Below are 21686 nucleotides of genomic sequence, written 5' to 3' on the forward strand. Positions count from 1 at the left end.
CACAACGCCTGAGCTCCGCTATTGGTGAGCCATTCATGCCTGTTGGCTTTGAGAGAGAGAAAGAGAGAGCTTTGTGTTAATTATGGCTAAAAACTCCCAGCATCTTTTGCCGGGGACGAGGAGGGGCCCCCTCATTAGCATAAGAAGAAAGACGGCCCACTCCTTGAGCGGCCCGTCATCTGCTGAATCATTATAAGGGGGTTTCTCTCGGCCCCTTCTGCACGCAGCCAGCGTCCCTCTGAGGGCCGGGCCACTAATGTGCATGGCCTCACGGTCTCTAAGGAGAAAAAGCGCTTCCTGATTCGGCGTGCACGCGTCTGCGTGTGTGTATGCGGCCGGTGCACTTTGCCCTAACCCATCTGCTCTTTTTCTCAAAGCCCCGTCTGAGCCGAACCAGAGAGTTGCACTTTACAGCCTCTGAGCACCAATGGGTAGGATGCGTTTCAAATAAACGACACGGCGACCCTTAAAAACACACGTACAAAAAAGGTTAGTGTTAACATGCGCAATTTCTTAGTAGAAAAAAATGAATGACATTTTGTGGTCCAAACAAAAACGCGCACACGCTATGATTAAGACAGGGCATTTCTACTCTTTATCACATGAATGCTAGCATCACCGAAAATAAGACAAACAAACAGACAAGTGCACAATGCATATGGTAATTACGTTTGTTATCAGCATCACAATCGCTCATCTGATTTAACTGCTCAAGGGACGACTGCTAGTAATCAAACCTCAAATCATCTTTATCTTTATGACGGCATGCGCAGAAATGGGTTAAATTACAAGTTTAGAGACAACACTTGTGGTATACTGTTGATTAGAACAAACAAACAAATCATGCATTGATAGTTATGCACTTACAGTTAAAGTCTATGGGGCGAGCGTACAAGCTTAAACACAAGTTGAGTTTTAACTTATATTTCACCAAGAATTCAATTTATTTCAAGTATTTGAATTCATTTTAGGTTATTAGTAACCAGATGAGTGTCATGGACATATTTTTAGATATATCAAACACTATTATTTTTTATGTTAGACTTGAGGATGTGGATAGAAAAAAAAAAGGATACAAATTATTGCAAATAATAGCAGTAAAAAATGAATTCTGTGGTTAAATGTTAGAAACTGATCAAATTTTTTAAAAAGTCAAATATTAGTATCATTAAGGTACTATAATATTTTTATTAATATTTGAATTTTTTATTTTTTATATTTTTAGTTTTCTCAATTTAAGTTAAAGATTTAGTAATTAAGTGTTTTTATGGTTTTTTCTTAGTATATCTGTATAGCTTTTATTAATATTTATTTCATTTTTAGTTATTTTAGTATCAAGTTCAAGTAAATGAAAAATGGGGCCTTGACAAGTTGCTAAAATAAAATAAGTTATATATATATATTTATATATAATTTTTTTTTTTTTTTTTTTTAGAATAGTAACCCTGGCTTGTAACAGTTTACTTTTTAATAAAACAAAAATGATTTATATTGTATTTAATGTGTATTTAATTCAGAAATAAATTGCCTAATCCAGAATATGCCTTTAAACTTTGCAGGCAAATTTTTATTACATTTCTTTTATTATTATTAAAAGTCTTCTTTCGCTTGCATTAAGATTTGTCTTTGCATCTACACTTTCTAAAACGATAGAGGGTGAAAAATCAAAAAGAAATAAGCGTAGCAAACATTGGAAGCGCACTCAGTGCCCTTGTCCTTCCTGAATGACTGTTATGATTAGATTGTACTTTCAGTGTAATTACGGAATAAGCACTATGTGGCACTAAACAATGAATAAATAAAGACCTCCAGCTCTATCTCCACCCAGACACCTCCCTCCCTCCTTCTCTCTCTCCTTCCAATCACCTTTCCCTGTTTTCTTCTCCTCTCTCCTCTCTCTCACTCTCTCTCCTCATATCACCTGTCTGTGCTCATATCGCACATAGAGAGTTATGAAGACACAGGGTCTCATTGCAAGGTCACCCGCTCTCTTTCTATCTCTCTCCCTCCCGCTTTTTTGTTCGTCTGTAGCGTCTGGCTGGAAAAGGGTTAAGCCAGGAATGGATTTAATTATGGAATGAATGGAATCACAATGCGCCTGCAGCAAGTTTGTGCCTCCTTATTTATTAAAGCTGCTGATGGTCCAGGTTTGATGAGCCACTTCGGGCGTAATTGAGTCATCATACAAAGAGGGTTCCACGCATTCAGAGAGGTTTTATCAGCTGCAAACAGACCTGATTACTGGCAATTACACTCTGATCTAGGAGGATGGTGGTGGGGGGCGGGAGGGGTAACTTGTGTGTTTATAGTTTACCCCAGGAATAATTTCCACATTCATTTTACATGCTAAGTGTTTTTCTGTTGCGGCGTAATAAAGCGCAAAGCGAGAGATAGTGGCGTTTTACTTTCATTTTCCCCCTGCGCTGAATGTCTTACTGTAACCGAAAAAGGGGGAAAAGAAGAAGAAAGGAAGAAAATAATTGTGACTGAATGCGAATCGGAAAAGGCGGCTGGGGTTTTGTTTACACGCTCTTTGAAATAAAAAGCGAGCGGAGGTGTGAAACAAACAAATTGGGTGGAGCTGAGCACAATCCATTTCATATTATTAGTGAAAATTAATTAAAGGCACCTCAAAGAGGTGGTCAAAATAAGACCGATCGAATCGAAAAAACACGTAAACATATTCACAATGATAAAAAGCCCACTATTTAGGCCTTCTGCATCAAAACAAAGACGGAAAGATGGGAAGAAAAGAGGCGCTCGAGATTAGAAGGGGCGGGTGTGTGTAAACGCGAGATATCAGTCTCCGTGTAGTTCATGCCAGAGACTTTAAACTGTGAAATCTGAGAACTCAAAAGCTGCTATTTTAACTTCTGTTAGCTCCTGGAATATGAGGCTATGTTTTCTTTCTAGGGCAAGCATAATTAGTTTCAGTATAATTACCTTAAAGTGCATCATCTGTCCCTAGGTCTAATGTGGGAGTAACTTCAAAGATACACTTGTTTCCAACTGTTTAAAGCATTTCTCATCTGATAAATTATTCTAGGAGAAATCTGCCAGCAAACGCAGATGATAAAAAAAATAAAAAAAATGCTTGTTTGCATTCGCAGAGATTCAGAGTTAAAGCTCGTGCAAACAATTCTGCAAAAGTGACCAAATAAAATAAATACACAAACTATAGAGTACTCCCAATGACTAAATACAACTTTACTATTGACAAGTTTAGATCATGACTCATTATAATGCAAAAAAAAAAATAAAATGATATTACACACTAGCATTCAAATTTTCTACTTTGAAAATTTTCTAAATTTTGAAATTAAAAATAGAATTTTAAATAAAAATAAACTTAATCACATTATTAAATTAAATACATGACATATAAAAAAATATCTATTTTTATAATAGTTTTTTTTATAATAAGGTTCAGAATGGAAAATCTGCAATAAATAAAATAAATAATAATAAACAAGCACATAAATAAATTATAAAGTTATAGTTTTTAAATAATTAAATAAACTATGTATATATATATATATATATAAATAATAGATGTAAACATATAATATTTTTAATATTTTGCATATGTATTTAATTTGATGTTTTCAGCTTCTTTCAAAATATTTTAATTGCTATATTTAACTGAAAATTTAAATATAGCTAATTCAGTTTTAAGTCATCATAGTCAATCCTTATGAAAAAAAACAAACATTATTAATAATTTCTCATGGCAGTATCACTGCTATGAAGAAAAAAATAATTACAGCATTTTTAAAACCTAATTTTAAAAAAATAGCTCCAAGTTGTTACTTTTTAGTAATGTCTCTCTCTCTCTCTCTGTCTCTCTCTCTCACACACACACACACACACACACACACTCACAAATCTAAATAATATTGTCAGATATGAAGTTCTCCCTTTCTACTGAAGCACTTTTAGTCATTAAGGTTTATTAAAAGTCGTTTAAGACAAAAGTTTCTCAGCGATGCAAATAGCCACTATTTATTTTATGCTAACAATTGCATTGCATTGTCTCTACATCTTCCATTCAAAGGCTGAGATATCGCCTCTCTTAATATGGTTTGGGGGAAGCATAATAGGGCATCTGAAACCAAAATGAGATGGCCAGGTGTTAGCAGGGACAACTTCCACGGCCGTCCTCCGTTATCAGCGCTCACTGATCCGGCCCATTGTTTCAGGACGGGAAGGTATCTCAATAGAGAGGACGCATGAGTACTACCAGGTGGTCGGCAATTTGTTGAAGCCGTGGCTACCATTCGAGCTAAATCCTGGAGCACAAAAGGCAGGTCTCCAGGCTCTGAAGCCCTTGGGTTCCAAAAAAAATAGAAGAAAAAAATGGAAAGCAAGGGAGGGGGGAAGTATATCACGGGCAGGGTTTGAAAGGAGAAGACCCTTTAAACTCCTGATTCCTAATAAGATTGAAATGAACAGCTCGCATGGCAGCTGTACTTTTCCCAGGGTTAATTACCTTTCACTGCACTTGCCTAATGAGTCAGCTGTTCCTGTCATTAAACAACTCCACTTCACCATGGCTTCTTCATCCTCCACAAACACTGTCCCTCCTGTTTGCTCACTTGTTCCAGCTGGGGTGGGGTGAGACGGAGAGAGAGAAAAGGGAAAGGTTGCCCTTCATGGCATATGTTTGGAAACTGGCGGCCGCTGACAGTGTCGAGCTCTGATTATGAAATCGAACCCCAAAACAATCTGGCATCGCAAGTGGAGGTGAATTACACTTCAAATTTAGATTCACTCATAAATGCATTTCTTCAAAATTTCAAATTTGAGGGAAAAACAAACTTTTCCCATATATGCCAGTCATTTCTAACCTGAGAAATTATGCCGTTTCAATTTTGCTTTGTGAAACTTGCAACTTTTAGAAATGATGATAATAATAAATAATAAAAATGTAATAATATTAAAACAACAACTAATTATGATTAATGTCATTCCTTTATAAGGACAAAAACTATTCACGTGTAGTCAGTAAAGTTTTACACTTAAAGTAGAATACATGCACAACTTAATTGGTAATAATAATAATAATAATTAGATTAAAACCACAACTAATTATTATTATTGGCATTATTTCAGTTCCTTTATAAGGACAATAAATGATGAGAATAATAAACAATACTAAAAGATTAAAACTCATTTTGATTGGTCGTTATTTCAATTCCTTTAAAAGCACAAAAATATAATAATAATGTGTAATGTAATCTATAAAGTAGAATATATATACAAATAATAATACAATTAATAATAATAATAATATACATTTAATATCAAATAAATAAAATAATAAATGATAATAATAATAATAATACTAAGATATTTACTATAAATTAAAACGGCAACTAATTGTGATAAATGTCATTATTTCAGTTCCAAAAATGTGTAAAGATATGTGCTACTTATTGAGTCTATTTTTCTCCCACAATAGTTTTATTTTTGTTTAAAAGTAACTTTAATAATATTACTGATAATTATTAATGCTAAATATTCAGTATTAATGCTTAACATAAGTTAATATAAATACCATAGAAGCAGTGAATATGAGGGTACTTGAGCCTCATTAATGAGGTTATCAGGGTACATGGTGGGACGAAAAAGGTTGGGATACACTGAGTCGAACAAACAGACATATTCGACTCAAACGGTGTCAAATCTCTATATAAACCCAAACGAGTCGATCTATAACCCGCTGGAACGTCCTCTTTGGCATCTACACACACAGCAGCAGCACGGACCTCTGCTTCAGCACATCTCCGGCTCTGCTGTCATCATTTCAGGAAGATGCGGCGCAGGCCGGATACTGCAGCTCAGGCTGTTTGGGGAGTTTTAAGTGATTTTTGCCAGTGTGTGGCGAAATCCCCCGGCCACCTGGATTACAAACTCTAGTCCTTTAACTCATGCCAGTCTAAATCCATGTTAACTCGGATTTACCTCTGGCATAGGAATTCCCAGTCCGAGTAAGCTTTGTTTGGAAAGAGTTGCGCCTAAGTATTTTATGCATTAAAAAGAGGACTAGTGGGGAATTCTGATTTAACTAAAATGTCCAAAAGAGCTGAGGGATCAGGATCATGGATTTATGAAGTCTCATTCTGTAATCTTCTAATAAATAGAATGGATGCGTGCACACTCTCGTCATAAACTTGTTTTTACAACTTGCTTTTAAGGTGCTTACAATAAATTATGTCTAGTGTAGGAAATAAACTCACAAAAAATTCCATAATTGCCTTATTTTCTCCTAATAACTAGAATACTTGTGTAAGCAAATCGTAAAACAACACACACACACACACACACACACACACACTACTTCTATATAAAGCTCATTATAAATGACTAAACCAATAAGAAAAATTAGCATTTTTAGAAAAAAAAAGTAATCTCTATAGATATTTTATGTGTGATATTTCAATTCTTCATGAAAACATCCTAAAATGTCCCCAAAGAGAAGTTCACTCACTACTAGGGACAAGCTAAGCAAACACACACACACACACACACACACACACACACACATACATACATACATACATACATATGCAGACACACACTCATTTGTGACCCTACAGAGAGGTCACACTATTTTCTACTTAAAAGGTCAAAAAAAGGCACATTACGAGTTAAAAACAAGCTTCCCAGACCAGCAGATGGAACTTGAACATGATTATGTGCATCAATAAAATGAATAATCTTTAACGAAATGTAAATTTGACTTAACCCCAGGATTTAATAAAGAGGATGGATTCTGAACACTCTTAACCCATATTCTCATAGTCAGAGAGAGAGAGAGAGAGAGAGAGAGAAGATATGCATCTTTTAAAGGACCAAAGTAGCACTTTGTAAATTGAAGTCATTTCAATCTCTAGATTTCAAACTATCTGGGAACATTTGCATTCATCAGATTGACAAAAATGTAAAAAAAAAAAAAAAGAAAATGGTGTGTGCATCACAGCTGAACCACACACACACACACACACACACACACACACACTCTCTCTCTCTCTCACAAAAAAATATTTTACATTGTTTATGCATTTTTGCTATTTTTATATTTATAATAAAATATCAATTCAAAATAACTAAATTACACAAAAAAACTGTGTGCATCATATCTGAAGCAAACAAATAATTTTAAAAATAACTAGCCATAAAATAAAAATATTTTACATGTATTTATTTATATCAATTATGCATTTATGATATTTTACAAATTTATTCCTAATTCACGCAAAATCACTTTTATCTTATAATAAGAATATACTTTCAAAATGACCAAATGACGCAATTAAAAAAAGAGAAAGAAAAAAAGAAAAAAGTTTTCAAGCATGAAATATAAATTCAATGTTTAGGCTTTTTTTTTTTTTTTACTTTCTTTAAAAGCAACTGTGCAGAATCAAACTTTGAGAAAAACCGAAGCATCAGTTAACATCCTCTGATTCAACAGTCCTGAAACAATCAGTTAACCGTGTAGCATAAAGTCCACAAAATCAGCAAACACAAGCTCTTGATCTGCATCTCTGGAAGAACCTACTTAAGTTTTTACATATGCCATAATCAAAACGCCACGCTTTCCAATATAACTAAACAAAAACTACAACTCCTCAAATGAACAAGCCTCACAGTGAAATTTAAGAACTACAATGCGAACACAAAAGTAAAGAGTGCATACGGAAAGACAAACAATGCATTAATTACAGTGAAGAGTTTTATCCAAAGAAGAGTGTCTCAACTCTGACTCTGAAACATGCTTGCGGGAGCATCACCCCTCTCAAACACGACCCTGGAAATGACAGCTTACAAAAAGCACTGCACTTGTCTTGATGCATTTCACAGATCAAACCCTCCATCCAGCCAAGCATCTTTCTCACCCTCTACCCACCTCTCGGCTTCTCCCCCTCTCTCTCTTAACAAACACAGACATGCAGACGGACACAAACACGGTCAGCAGGGCAGTGAAGGACCACCTGACTTACCACGTCCACGCTAGCTTTTCACAGCGACATGAAAGGTGTTGTTAGTGGAGAGCAGAGGAGGTGGGGTCGGGGTTATGCCGTGTCTTGCTGTTGTGTCGCGTGGCGAGAGTGCTTTGGGTCTCTATCCCCCCCGTTTGCCCCCCTTCAGCCTTTGTGTCATTCATTTAACGACCAATCTCATTAGGCAGCGGCGCACAATGGGCTGAACTATTTTCAGTATAAATATACCACATGGTGACCCTCAAGGTATAACTTATGAAGGTCTGTCTAATCTCATAAAAGATGGATTGGAAAAGAAAAAAAAAAACGGTTCAGGGGTGTTCCAGCAAAGGTCACATAATAAATTAATAAATAAAGGAGAGAATGCTTTCATATATGAACTTGAATAAAACATCACTTTGTGTCTTAAAATATTCAGCCATAATCTAATAAATGAATATAGTAAATGCAATTAATGTTATTTCAATTTCAGCATAGATGCAACATTTGAATAAATATGCAAAGTGTAAAATTAGCATGAATGCAAGTAATATATAAACACAAGCTATTGAAATATAAATAAAAATGTGTTAACATTCTAAATCTAAAAGGAGTAAATAAAGCACGTTAAACTATTAATTAAATATGTAAACATTCTTAATAATTTTTCTTATGCATTTTCATTTCTTTAATATTTACCATGACTAAAAAATATGAATTTTGTACTTTTTTTTTTTAATCGAAAGATTAGTTTTTTAAATATCAATTCAAAACAAAAATTAACGTTTGTTTTTTTTGTTTTTTTTAAATAAAAGTGAAGTAAATTTAAAAAAAAACATGAATGGATAAAGCATAGCAAACTATTATTAAAAAAATGAAGGCTTATATATTATTCTTTCATTTTTTTATTGCCATATTTTTTTTTTAATGTGACTATAACTAGAAATTTTTAAAACAAATTATTACTTCAATTACTTTGAAGTTTTAGGAGTAAAAAGATAGAGTGCCAATATCCCTCTTCAAAACAAAAAGAAATGTGTTTTAAAATCAAAGTGATATAATTATAACACATTAATAGATAAACCAAAGCAAAGGTATGCATGAAAAATTAAATATGTAATCTTAAACATATTATTAATAGTACTAGTATTACTAAGTATATATTATTATTTAATTGTACTTAGTGACTGTGACTAAAAGCAGATTTAGTTTTTTTAATTTTCCTTATTACTCCAATTTCTCCAGAGTTTAAGAGAGAAAAAAAAATGATAGAGTGCCAACAAACAAAAATAAACATATTTTACAATCAAAGCAATGCCAATATAAAACACAGCAAACTATTAATGAAATTATTTAAATTTATTTCCTTAATATTTCTACCGTGCCCACGACTAAAAAAAATGAATTTTTTTTTATTATTATTACTTTATTATCTTTATAAAGAGATGGAGTGCATTGCCAATATCACTATTCAAAGCAAATAGAAATATCCTACAATCAGAGTGATGTTTAGTAAGGTTGCACAGGCCGCTGTGTCCTTCTGACTCCATATTGTCTTTCTGCTCATAATTCCATGTAAAATGCATTAAGGTGGGACTCACACCAGTGGCAGCTGTCCATGATCAGCAGGGACATGTCTATTGGCTAACTTGACCCATGTCAGTCGACAAAACAAACAGAGATGCACACACACACACACACACACACACACACCATTAAAAAAAAAAAAGGTTTGTAAAGCCCAGGACTTGCCGAGCGAGGTCACTGGAGATTTTCCAGACAAACGCAATCCGGAGGGGTGCTGGATGGTGTGTGTGTGGTGAAGGGGTGGTGGATGGTGTGGTTAAAAGAGGAGGTGGGGGGTGGAAGAATAAAAAAGGACAGGCTTAGAATCTCATTTTACCAGACCGCACACAATCTGGGCTCCCACTGAACTATCTCTGCCTGACCGCTTTCTATTTATCCCTTATCAGTGTTTACCAACCGCTACTTCTCTTTCATTCATACTGTGCGGCAGTTCTCTTACTATCAGTCAACAGCTGACACCATGGAACAGCCTCAAAGGCATAGGAAAGGATCAAAACTGAACCAAAGCTGTTTAAACAATACAACAGAGGAAATAAATTCATAAATCCTAATTCTTCCCAGCCCACAAGGGTGCAGGCAGATCCTTTATAGTTAGGCCAACAAACACACCCGCAGCCAATGAGGTAACACTGCTATCAAGGTAGATGCTGAAATATATTCAGAGGGAAAAAAAGTGTCAAAAAGGCCCATGTAATTTTAATTACACAACGTGGCTCGCTGCCTTTTCGTGCTTTACTTCGATTTACTTCTATTTTTGCACTGGATTTTTTTCAAATCGCATTCGATCTGTTATATGAAAGATATCTGCTTAGAGAAACATTTGACGCGTCGCTTGAATCTCTTAAAGCCAATCAGATGGAGAGGATTCGGCGCCTTTTGTTTCCATTTACACGTTTTCGGTTAATTGCGAATATAATTCTGGAGTCATCGCATCAAACGTTCGCCGCTAGAAATCAAACGTCGCTCTATTGTGTGTAATCTTCCTGCCATGCTCTTGATTTCACTTGCATTTCTCCAACACACACAGTCACACACACACGGCGCTCTGTTTTCCTGGACTACTGTTCAAAAGTTAAGTAATTAATTACATTCAGTCTATCACCAGCTGCTCCACAGCAGATGGAACATTTTTAAAACCTTGTTGAATTAAACCCACAAAATTCATTTGCCTGGATTAACCAAGTGAAGTTTGTGCATGGATGGCTTTGTGGAAGGGGTTGAGAAAGAAAAAAAAACAGGTAACAAGATGTTACACGGATACACAATTACGGCGTGAACGTTTTGGTGGCGTGTCTTGATTTATTGAGCCAGTGTGGCAGCGTGTCTATGTTTTGCTTTAATGTGTGTTGTACTTGTAGTTTTACCCTGCTGAATGGGTGTAAACGAGCAGGTTGAAAGGTCATGAAGGTTAAAGCTGAACTCAGATGACCTTCGGTAAAGCAGAGTCCAGTATTTCTGAGGAAGAGAGTCTGTTCAGCACTCATTTTGCAGAGCAGCACCATGGACAGTTCCCTAAACTCTCATTACACCACAGGATGAAACTGTTGCGCTCCTGTAATGCAACTCCAATCCTGACATAATTTGAATGAAACGCGACAGAGGAGTATAAAACATCCTTCAGTTTGCTTAGGCGACATGCAATTCTATTGACTTTTACTTAGCAGCGGCGAACAACTAAACAAAATGATGAGAAATACATAATCTGGAATTGTACTTTATCACAGAAATATCTTAAAGTGCTGATTTTTTACGATGTCTACAAGGAGATTTAGACTTGAAACAGACAAAACTACTGTACTTTTTGATAAACCAGAGTAGTTAAATGTTCTGTTAAATTAACACTAACAGTATTTTCATAACAGATGTACTTATAAAATATTCTTTTATTAAGATGTTAGTAAAAACAATACATATAAATCAATATACCAACTAGAGTGGGATAATACAATGATTAATTGTCTAAAACTCATTTAACTCGTTTTAGAACAGTCACTGAACTAAAAGGATGATGCTATTTAATAGTTTGTTTGTTTGTTTGGGCCTGAAAAAAAAAAATCCAGGTACTTGTACTGAATGTGTTCATCAACAACAACCAAAAATATCAATAAAAAATAACCTGTTGACGTGGCAATGACTCAAATTTCGACTCACATGCGAACTTAAGTGTACTAAAATAACTGCTTTAGAAAATGCCATTCAGTTCAGTTTGCAATGACATCTCAGTAAAGATTGTGTCATAATGTCATCTGCTTTTATGTTACTAATTTCTAAGATCCTCATACACACGTCCTCTGTTTTAGCAAGTCAAAGTTTCAGCTCGTCTACAATATAAAACACAACCCTAAACTCCGTTTTATCCGTGACTCCACATAAACACAGATCTGAGCTTGCTTTTCGGGTTGCAAGTGCGAAACTAAACAGAAACCAAACGGCGTGCGACCTAAACACGGCAGATTGAAGGCAGCACTAACGCAGCCTAAAGCCTGAAAGTTTGAGATGAAAGACAGGAAGGGCTGTGTGTGCTCAGCTGCTGTACCGAAAGCCCAAGCTTTGTGCTAACACACAATGCTAACACATCTAAGACTCGCTTAAACCCTCCGGCACACGCACAGGGACTTTAATTTAGGTAGACAACATCTACTGTTATCTGTGTGATTAAAAAATAGGTCATTCTTCTTCAAATACACAGTTTGAGCTGTCTAATCTGCCCTCGTGCTCTATGGATCCTAGATAGGTCTTGAACAAAAGTCACTTTTGGTGAACAATAAAAAAAAAAAAAGTAAAAAAAATGCATAAAAATGAAATTTAAAAAAATGGTAAAAAAAATATATATATATATTTACAATTTAAAAAATATATTTATAAAATAATAAATTTAAAATATTTTTTTTATTAAAACAAGAAGTAAATTGTTACAACGAACATCCTAAATTCTAATTCTCATTCCAAACTTTTTTTTGCACTGTCACAGCAACGCGTCCTCTCAGTTCAAACACAAACAGCTCGATTTGCTACCCAAACACCGACCACAGACGGCTACAGCTACTGTCACATCAAAAAACAAGCGGAACACCAACCTACTTGACTGATGCTGAAAGTTAGCTGCGGATTCTGTGGTCCCTGCTCGGCTGATGCTCTAGCGCTGGAGCCGGTAGCTTTTGAAAGGTAGTCCCCAGGAATATGACACACTATGTCTGTGACAGCCCCGAGATAAGCACCTGCGTTCTGCTCTCTTTCTACGTCACACCTCCCTATTCACAAGCTCTCAATATGATGCACATTTGCACATCAACAGCAACCCCTCCACTACCACACACACGCACGCACACACACACACACACACACACTTCACTCCACTCCCACATCCGCAAAACATAAAAACCGGCGCACGGAGGGGAGGAACAGAGAGTTTTTTCCCTCTCCCATCACTCTCCACATGCACAAACTGATTTATCCTGCTTTTTCCAACATGTGCATGCATGTGCGTGGAATTGCATGCTTAAAAAAACCTAAACTTTCGCTTGTATATTGTTGTGATGGGTATTTGGGCATATGTCCTTCCAAGCACCCCCCTTTTACCCCCATCCCACTCCACCCACAATCTCTCCTCCCCCCATATCAGTTACCATGCAAATGAGATGGAATGTCAGCCTTCGGTAGCAGATGGTCAGAGATGATAACAATGGCTCAACAGACCAGTTCCAATGTCTGCCACTTTATTGCTACGGAAACAACAAGCAGAAGTATATGTAATGAGAGGTCGGCCTGGTGAATGTTTTTTTCTTATTTGCACTCCGTGCCCTTTTTGAAATGAGTCTTAACCGGTTTTAATGGTATTATGTATTGCACGAGTGCTGATGGGTCATTCTATGAAACACGGATGCTGTTTGATGAGGTGGTTTATTGCATCGATTTTTTAAATATTCAATCAGATAAATGTGTTTTAGTGTTAATAAACTGCCATCTTGAGATAATGTAATATATATTTTGACATAATTATGCTTTCAGAGAGGTTGACAATAACATGCTTAACAGCTTTACAGTTTAATTTGATTTGACATGATTTTTGCAACAAGGTGCTTCTAATTGCTAAAATCTAAAGCTGATATTTCCATCCCGATGAAAATGATTTTCAATAGATGCCAAATTCATAAGAAGCCATGCAAGTTGTGCAAAAATGCATGAGCTAAACTTAACCATAGAGCCTGACGCCTCATTCAATCCCTAAACTTCAAAATCATGATTGTAATTGAAGAAAAAATTTAAAAAACTGCACAATTGTACAATTTCATATATTGTCATGTCATACATATTATTGCAAGGATGGATATTTCTACGAAATAATAATAAAAAATAGTATGAATAGAATTAATTATAATAATTATGAAGTAAAAATATAAATATTAGGGACATATTCATAAAATGGGTGCACTTTTACAGTTTGGAATTTACAAAAAATATTTCAAAATATTAATAATAAAAACCACTTATCACTTTTATTAAAAATATTAGCATGGATGAGATTATAATATCAGTTGATAAAGATTATAAGAAATGGCTGCACTTTTTTAGTTTGGAATTTAAATAAATAAACATTTTCAGATTAATTGTGTTATTTAAAAATGCACAGAATTATGTCTTTACAGATATAAAGTTGTTCTGCAGTTTAATTTAAATTTGGTATTTCTACAAATGTTTCAATGATTACCATAACCCTATAAAATAAATCATCCCCTTCTGACAAATATAACAAAAAAATATAACAACTAATGTTAAAATAGGTGTAATGACATCATTGTGACAAAGTTTTTTTTAATGTTTTTTTATTTCATCACTTCAAAAATGGACAAAAATCTTTTAAATAATCATCTAAAATCTAAAAATAAACCGTATTCACCAAAATGGGAAACATTTTATATATTGAGGATGTGGGGCAGGCCACATCTGACCAAAAAAGGGGGAAAAAAATAATAACAATAAAAAAAAAGTTACTGGATTTGTGCTATATGCTTAGGACAACGTCTAACACATAGTAAAGCTTTAGCCGTTAGGCATCAGCTATCCTAAAATCCGCTAAATCATGTACATGAAACACACAAATAGCAGCTGTTTTGTAAAATGACCCCGTCTGTGGATTTGATGTTGTTTGGTGACTTAGAGAAGCAGGACTAGTAATTACGGAAGTGATGAGGTGTAATTCCTCCCTGTAGACTGTCACTTTTGGGAAAGGTTGGGTGAGGGGGGCCCGTCTGGAGGACACAGCGTTTACAGGGTGTGACAAAAAAAACCCGGCGGCAATGATGTCACGGCACTCCTTCAGCCTGCTGACTTTTGCAAACACACACACGCGCGCAAACGTACACCCATCAGCGAGAGCAAACAGCAAGTGAGCCTTTAACAAACACAGGCCGGATTACAATGACAAAGAGCGCCACACTTCTGGAGGGCGAGGAGAGGGTTTGAGGGGGGGACGCCCATGGCCAAGTGCTCAAAATGAGTGAAAACGCACGAGGGGCCCACAAGATGCTCCCATCTGATGTGTCTCTGCATGTGTGTGTGTGTGCGCGTGTCCTTGCCAAGACCCCTTCAAACCCCCCTTTCCCCGGGTTCAGCGAAAGCTCATATCTGTTTTGTTCTTTTCTCCAGAGGATAAGGCGCAAGCACAATGTCCGGCGAGTTTTTCATCAGCCGAGCGTGAATTTTGAGGAACAGAGACAGAAGGGCAAGTCATTACAAAAGGTTTGGCGGTTGATCTTGTTGTAGATTTCATTTGAAAGTCTAATTCCGCAACTGCTTTCGGGAGGTTTGTCACTTCTATATGTGCGAGAGGACAGATTGGACGCACTTGCGACATAAAACGACATGTTTCTTTCTTCCATAATCTCCTGCGACACAAGTGAGGAGTTGTCACTACAAGCGTCTTATTTAATGGAAAACCTGTCTTGAAGATCCAAAGACTGCACAATCTGATTCCGGTCAAGACGTCGCTGATCTCTCGTAATTTGCCGAGACAGCTGGCAAAAGAAAAGAACACGACACATAAATAAGTTTTAAAAGGGATCAAGTTTGTTACAACAGTCTTGATGAATCAGTGGAAATGCGAAGGAAATCCTTGCACTTTGAATATTGTGTTGTTGAAAGTAGAATAATAAACATGCTTTTCCATCGAGGATGTGCGGAGCATCAGGAAGTGAATAAAAGTGCATTCTGGGTGTTTGATTTGGGGGTTTTATAAAAAAATTATAAAAAAAACTCACATGCCACAATAGGTGTATATTAGAGGGAAAATTAGAGCTAAAGTGGGCGAAATGAAATGACATGTCACACAAAGGTCTGCGTTTTTCAAAGTACACTGCATGTTTGGAGAAAATGTTTGATTGCGTTTATAAAAGTATCACACTGGGTCACACATAATGTCTAAAAGCTTTTTGCATTAGTCCGCCAATTATGTAAGCAAAGTTAAATGCATCTGGACCCTGTTGTTTATGTGCCTTAGTCAATCCTACACGCGCTATGACGAATAACTCTATACTTTAGACAGAAATGCTTACAGTGCCACATTTGCTGCAGTATTTTAAAGACCATTCCAAACATTTTGAGAGCTCAATTACAGCGCACGAATCCAATGTGCTTGGGGAAAAATTGTGACAATGATGTGCACATATTTCTTGTAGGCTATTAGCACCTAATAGTTCACAAAAAATCTAAATTATGTTATTTACTCGTCCTCGTGTTGTTCAAAAGCAGTGTGAGTTTCTTTCTTGTGTGGAAAACAATAGGAGATGTCATGCAGGACATTCACTCTTCTTTGCACACATACAGCCGAAGCATATAGTAACCAAGTGTCAAAAAAGGACACAGCTGCACCATAAAAGTAGTATGTGACTTGTGCACTGTATTACAAATCTCTTAAAGTCATATAATAGCTTTGTTTGAGAAACTGTTCAGTGAAAATCTTCACTTTACTTCCACCAAATGTAAATCAGATTTCGGCATATTCATATTTCGTGTGTTGTGATTGGCTACAAGACATGTGAGAACCAATGTTATAATTTATGTCAAACCTACATCTGATGAACAAATATACTCGCATACACAAATGTAAGAGCGCTATAGTGAAGGGATGTTTAGATTTTTAGTCAATAAACCTTTACATTTTTGTCTGTTCTAAACAACAGCTATCATGTGGAATTTGGATATAGATCCGGGATTATTAAAAGTTGATGCCAAGGACCCTAAAATAATGATCCCCTTAAAAGGAAAAAAAAAAAGAGAAGATATTTAACTGTATTCCTAAATAACATTACTACAGCTATACATATTTATTATTTATAAAGACCAGTTTATGTAGTGTGAAAAAGGCTTGATATTATAAAGACATTGTTTGCAAAATAAAATAATTTGCTTTTATATTGTTACTGTAATGATGCCAAAGCAAATCTAATAAAAAATATTATCCGGAATAAATAATATTGACTTTGTAATAAAGTACTCTTTAAAAGTTTAGGGTCAGTAATATATATATATATATTTTTTTTTTAAGAAATGTATACTTTTATTCAGCAAAGACATATTAAATTGATCAAAAGTGTCAGTAAATACATTTATTATGTTATAAAAGATTCTATTTTAAGTGAATGCTGTAATTTTCTATTCATCAAAGTATCCTGAAAAAAAATGTATCGTGGTTTCAAAAATAAATAAATTAATAACTTAAATTAAAAAAATTAAGCAGCAGAGCTGTTTTCAACATTGATAATTATTAGCAAATCAGCATATTAGAATGATTTCTGAAGGATCATGTGACACTGAAGACTGAGTAATGATGATGAAAATTCAGCTTTGCATCACAGAAATAAATTACATTTCAAAAATATTCAAATAGAAATATTTCATAATATTTTTTGAGCAAATAAATTCAGCCTTGGTGAGCGTAACTTCTTTCAAAAATATGAAAATAATTTTAATGACTTTTGAACAGTAGTTTATCTTTTTTGTAGCCACTATTAATATCAGATGTATGAACCTAAAGAAAACTAATTTTAATTAAATTCCAAATAAACATTTGTATAACCCTTGTTACAAAAATATCATTCTAGCTCAAATACCAAGCCCTAAAAAACAGTCTTGAGGCCCCCGGGGGCCCCCTTGATCTACAGCCCAGGTTTTATGGAATAATTGACTAATTTTATGGTGTTCTTTTGTCCATTTTGATTGCATGAGCAGCGTTTTGATTCTTCAAAATTAGTCCTATTAAGTTCTACACAAGAAACAAAGTTTAAAAACAAGAGGCTAAGTAAATAATGACAGAATTTTGATTTTGGGTGAGCTATAAAACCCCAAAAAGAACTGCATCACGTTCAGCGCCATTGTCATGACAAACTGCGCTATAGCTCAGGTGCAGCAAATTGTCTTAACAAGGCGCATAATAAGTGGAATGGACTCCATCTGTGTCCACTGATAGTGTGTCAAATGGTTTAAAAACACCTGTGAGAGAGACTCACCTGTCCATGTCTGCTCTCTCAATCAAAGCAAGAGCGTCTAATTATAGGATGCCAACCAATAGCTGGAGAACAGCTTGATCGGATTAAAATGATTCACAGATCAGCGGATATGTATGAAAATCTCAATGACACTGACTCCTGCGTTTTGGATTCGAGGTTTGCCTCTTGGAATCTATAAGGTTTGGAAACTATAGGACTCACAGATGCAACAACCTAAAGTCCTCCAGGGAAGTATGCGGTGTGCTGCTGTAGTTCTTGTTAACAAGGTGGTCTCCAGCATCGCCTGAAGTGATTATCTATGCCTTTCTAACTAGGTGCCTCCATGGACCTGTGGGCAGAATAGCAGATGTGTGCTCATATTTGGGTAACACAAATCCAAAGTCAAGTCTAGATGCAGTGCAGGATCACTCCATTGCATGACCCATCTGTACAAAATAACCAACATCATGGAAAAATAAAGGAATACTTCACCCAAAAATTAAAACTGTCATTATTTACTCACCCTCATGTTGTTCCAAACATGGATGACATAGTTTCTTCTGTGAATGGAACACAAAAGGAGAATTTTTATTTTTTAATATGCAGGAAAAGATGATCAGTGAATAACAACATAAATTTCAGTCAGTTTCTCACATAAAACCATGAGTAAAGCATCAGAAGAATTAGAATACAAGTCACATGGACAACTGTTATGGTGCTCTGAAAAAAATAAAAATAAAATTGAATTTTTGGAAAAGCTAATCGATTAAGATTATAATTTCATGATCATGATCTGTAGTTCTGTTACAAAACCTCAATTAATTCCTAAGCATTCAGTGGTAGTATGCTGCTAACCTAATACATCCTGATACTCAAATACAAAAAAATACACAACATACACTGAAAAAAATGGTGAAGAAAAAATTTCAAAACTAAATTTCACAAATAATTACAAAGTAACACAATGTGTTTTTTATTAAAGTGTGCACAAATTAATAGAAATAGTATTTTTTTAAAATAAGAATAAATGATATATATATATATACACTGTAAAAAAAACAAGCAAACTAAAAATATGTTGTGTTAACATATAAAAATAAAATTACTATTTAACATGAATGAATCAACTTGACTAGGCATACAATAAAAGTCATTTTAAAGGTTCAGATCAGGTACACATTTTGGTAACACTTTACTTAAAGCCTTTATGTATATAATGCATTACGAAGCTATTCATAATGTTGTAATGCATTCCGACTTTTTTTTAAATAATTGTAACCAAAGTTGAAATGCATTATAATATTTGCAGATTACATCTGCAATTGTTTGTTTGTCATGCTTTAATGCATTATACTTTATAAAGGTGTAACAATGAATATATAAGTATTATAATTTATTCTTACTGTGGTTAAAATTAATCAGAAGATCATACATGATGTATGATCATACCCTATAAATGCGTTATAGGGTGCATTGGTCAAAAGTTTGGAATGAATAAGATGTTTCATGTTTTTTTTTTTAATAGAAGTCTCTTATGCTCGCCAAGGCTGCATTTATTTGATCAAAAATACTGTCAACACTAATTTTGTGAAATATTTTTACAATGTAAAACTGCTGTTTTCTATGTGAAAATATTGTAAAATGTAACTGATTTCCGTGATGCAAAGCTGAATTTTCAGCATCATTACTCCAGTCTGCATGATCCTTCAGAAATCATTCTAATATGCTGATTTAAAGAAACAATTATTATTACAAACACTAAAGTATATTTAGAGGCTTCACGTAAAATATTGCCAAATTTCTGCTCAACAACTGCACACATTGACTTTATACTCTATATAATCAGTATTTCTCTCACTTTGTCCGCAATCCGAGTTTCTAACAATGCATTATGGGATTGCCTTCTCCACGAACCAAACACGAGATATATTAGAAGGTAGCATGATTTTTTTCCTTAATTGAACATCCCGTGAGTCAAAACGCAGTCTAGGTAGTCAGCACACTAGGATTCAGAACAAGTTTCTGCAAATGTTATCACACGATCAGTATCAATATGCATGATCTGATTACTTTAACAATACATTTTCCACATTGCAACGGTGCCTTCTGCACCTTTTTAAAACAATAAATAAATAACACAAGTGTATGCGAGCACAGTGGACGTCAAGGATTAACACATGTAAATGAGTGTACTTTGATGTTGACTGTGTGGGATGGGATAAGATTTTCTTTACCGTGGGATTTTCTTTACCGATTCCTCAACTTCGGAATAGCAGAGGTTAATCTGTCTTAAACGCATTGTACAGCATTTTACATGCACAATACATCCGTGATATTAAAACGAACACGCCAAAAGCCCGAAACTCCTCTAACAAACTGTGTCTCTCTATCACGTCGAGATTGGTCTTTAATACTGGAGCGCTACAACGTGCCTGTGCTATTCAGTGGCATACTTGAGAGTCCAAATAACCCTCTTATTAATGTGGATGACAATGTTTTGATTGCATCCAATATGGCACACTGAATCAGCATGCAAATGCCCTTTGAGCAAAACAAAGACATTGATTATGAGGTAAGTTTCTTCGGCACAAGTAGCCCGCTTGGTGTGATTAATCGGCCTGTGCCATTGATTTCCCTTTGTTTAGATCTTTGCTAACTTTTCAGGAGATACAATTATAATTTGTTCGCTAACAATAAATCCAATCTAGCGTGCTCAAAGAAAACCTTAATAAGGTCTTCCATGTTATTTGTCCTTTCAACAGCCAACTGAATGCATCTGAAGAGAGCGGGGAAAAAACAGGTCGGGCTCCTGACAGTGTTGATTTGTTTGTTTGAAATATGCTTCGACAGTATTTCCAAACAGAATGGAGCCTAATACGGGAAAAAACTAGACTGAAAAGATGAACGCCGAGATGTTTGAATCATAATGGCACAAGTTCAGACCCGGCATACAGGTACATATTTCCCCTATTTGTTTAGGCATGGCATTGTCGCGTTTTTTTTTTCTTTTGCCGCAACGCCACAAAAGCATCAGATACATCAGAGTTGGGCCGATACAATGTACTATTAGCATTTGCAAGTCAAATGCACGTGTTCCATCAAAGTACTCCATCAAAGAGCATTTGCGACGTTTCTCAGATTTAGTACTTTGAAAACTCACCCCCACCAGATACGGAGTCTCTCTGACTTCTCGCATCATCTCTCCAAGACACTGATAATACGATTTCAGTGTTTCTTTTTTTTTCCTTTTTTTGCTGTTGAGAAACAAACTGGATTATGAAGAGATCACTACATAAACAGCTTTCTAAAAGGAGCCAGCTATTTTAAAAGAGGCTGAAGGAATGCAAAGAGGGATTTAAATTTTAATTTGAATTTATTCCAGCAAGTGAAAGGTTCTTTTGAGAGGGGATTTCGGCAAAGATGATGGTATTTAAAAGTGATAAACAAGCATCTAAACCTCCAGTAAAATGCAGACATTTCTTCTTCTTTCGAACACAGAGGCGAAATAGGGCTTGCTATGGTCACAGCTGTCAACCCACAACAACATGAAATGTAAACTGAAACATCTTGCACAGATAAGTACTGCATGCACACGCAACCTTCAGCTGGAAAGTTTCTATGCCGAATGTTGAGC

General features: G+C 35.3%; 1 protein-coding gene across 11 annotated transcripts in view; it reads right to left on the minus strand.

Annotated features, from left to right (window-relative positions):
• st18 (ST18 C2H2C-type zinc finger transcription factor) overlaps positions 1-21686 on the minus strand; it is a 65900-nt gene that overhangs the window by 37763 nt on the left and 6451 nt on the right. For 5 of the 11 annotated variants that reach the window (XM_058765104.1, XM_058765101.1, XM_058765105.1 and 2 more), the window contains exons 2-5: positions 18576-18612; positions 18275-18401; positions 15507-15583; positions 13196-13291 (exon numbers count right to left, since the gene is read on the minus strand). The gene's annotated coding sequence lies outside the window, so the exon portion shown is untranslated. Of the gene's footprint in view, positions 1-12646; positions 12858-13195; positions 13292-15506; positions 15584-18274; positions 18402-18575; positions 18613-21212; positions 21307-21686 lie in introns of those variants that run through there. The other 6 variants (XM_058765100.1, XM_058765099.1, XM_058765095.1 and 3 more) reach the window with 5 other exon arrangements.

This window comes from Onychostoma macrolepis, chromosome 24 (assembly GCF_012432095.1).
Source record: "Onychostoma macrolepis isolate SWU-2019 chromosome 24, ASM1243209v1, whole genome shotgun sequence".
Classification (NCBI taxonomy): domain Eukaryota; kingdom Metazoa; phylum Chordata; class Actinopteri; order Cypriniformes; family Cyprinidae; genus Onychostoma; species Onychostoma macrolepis.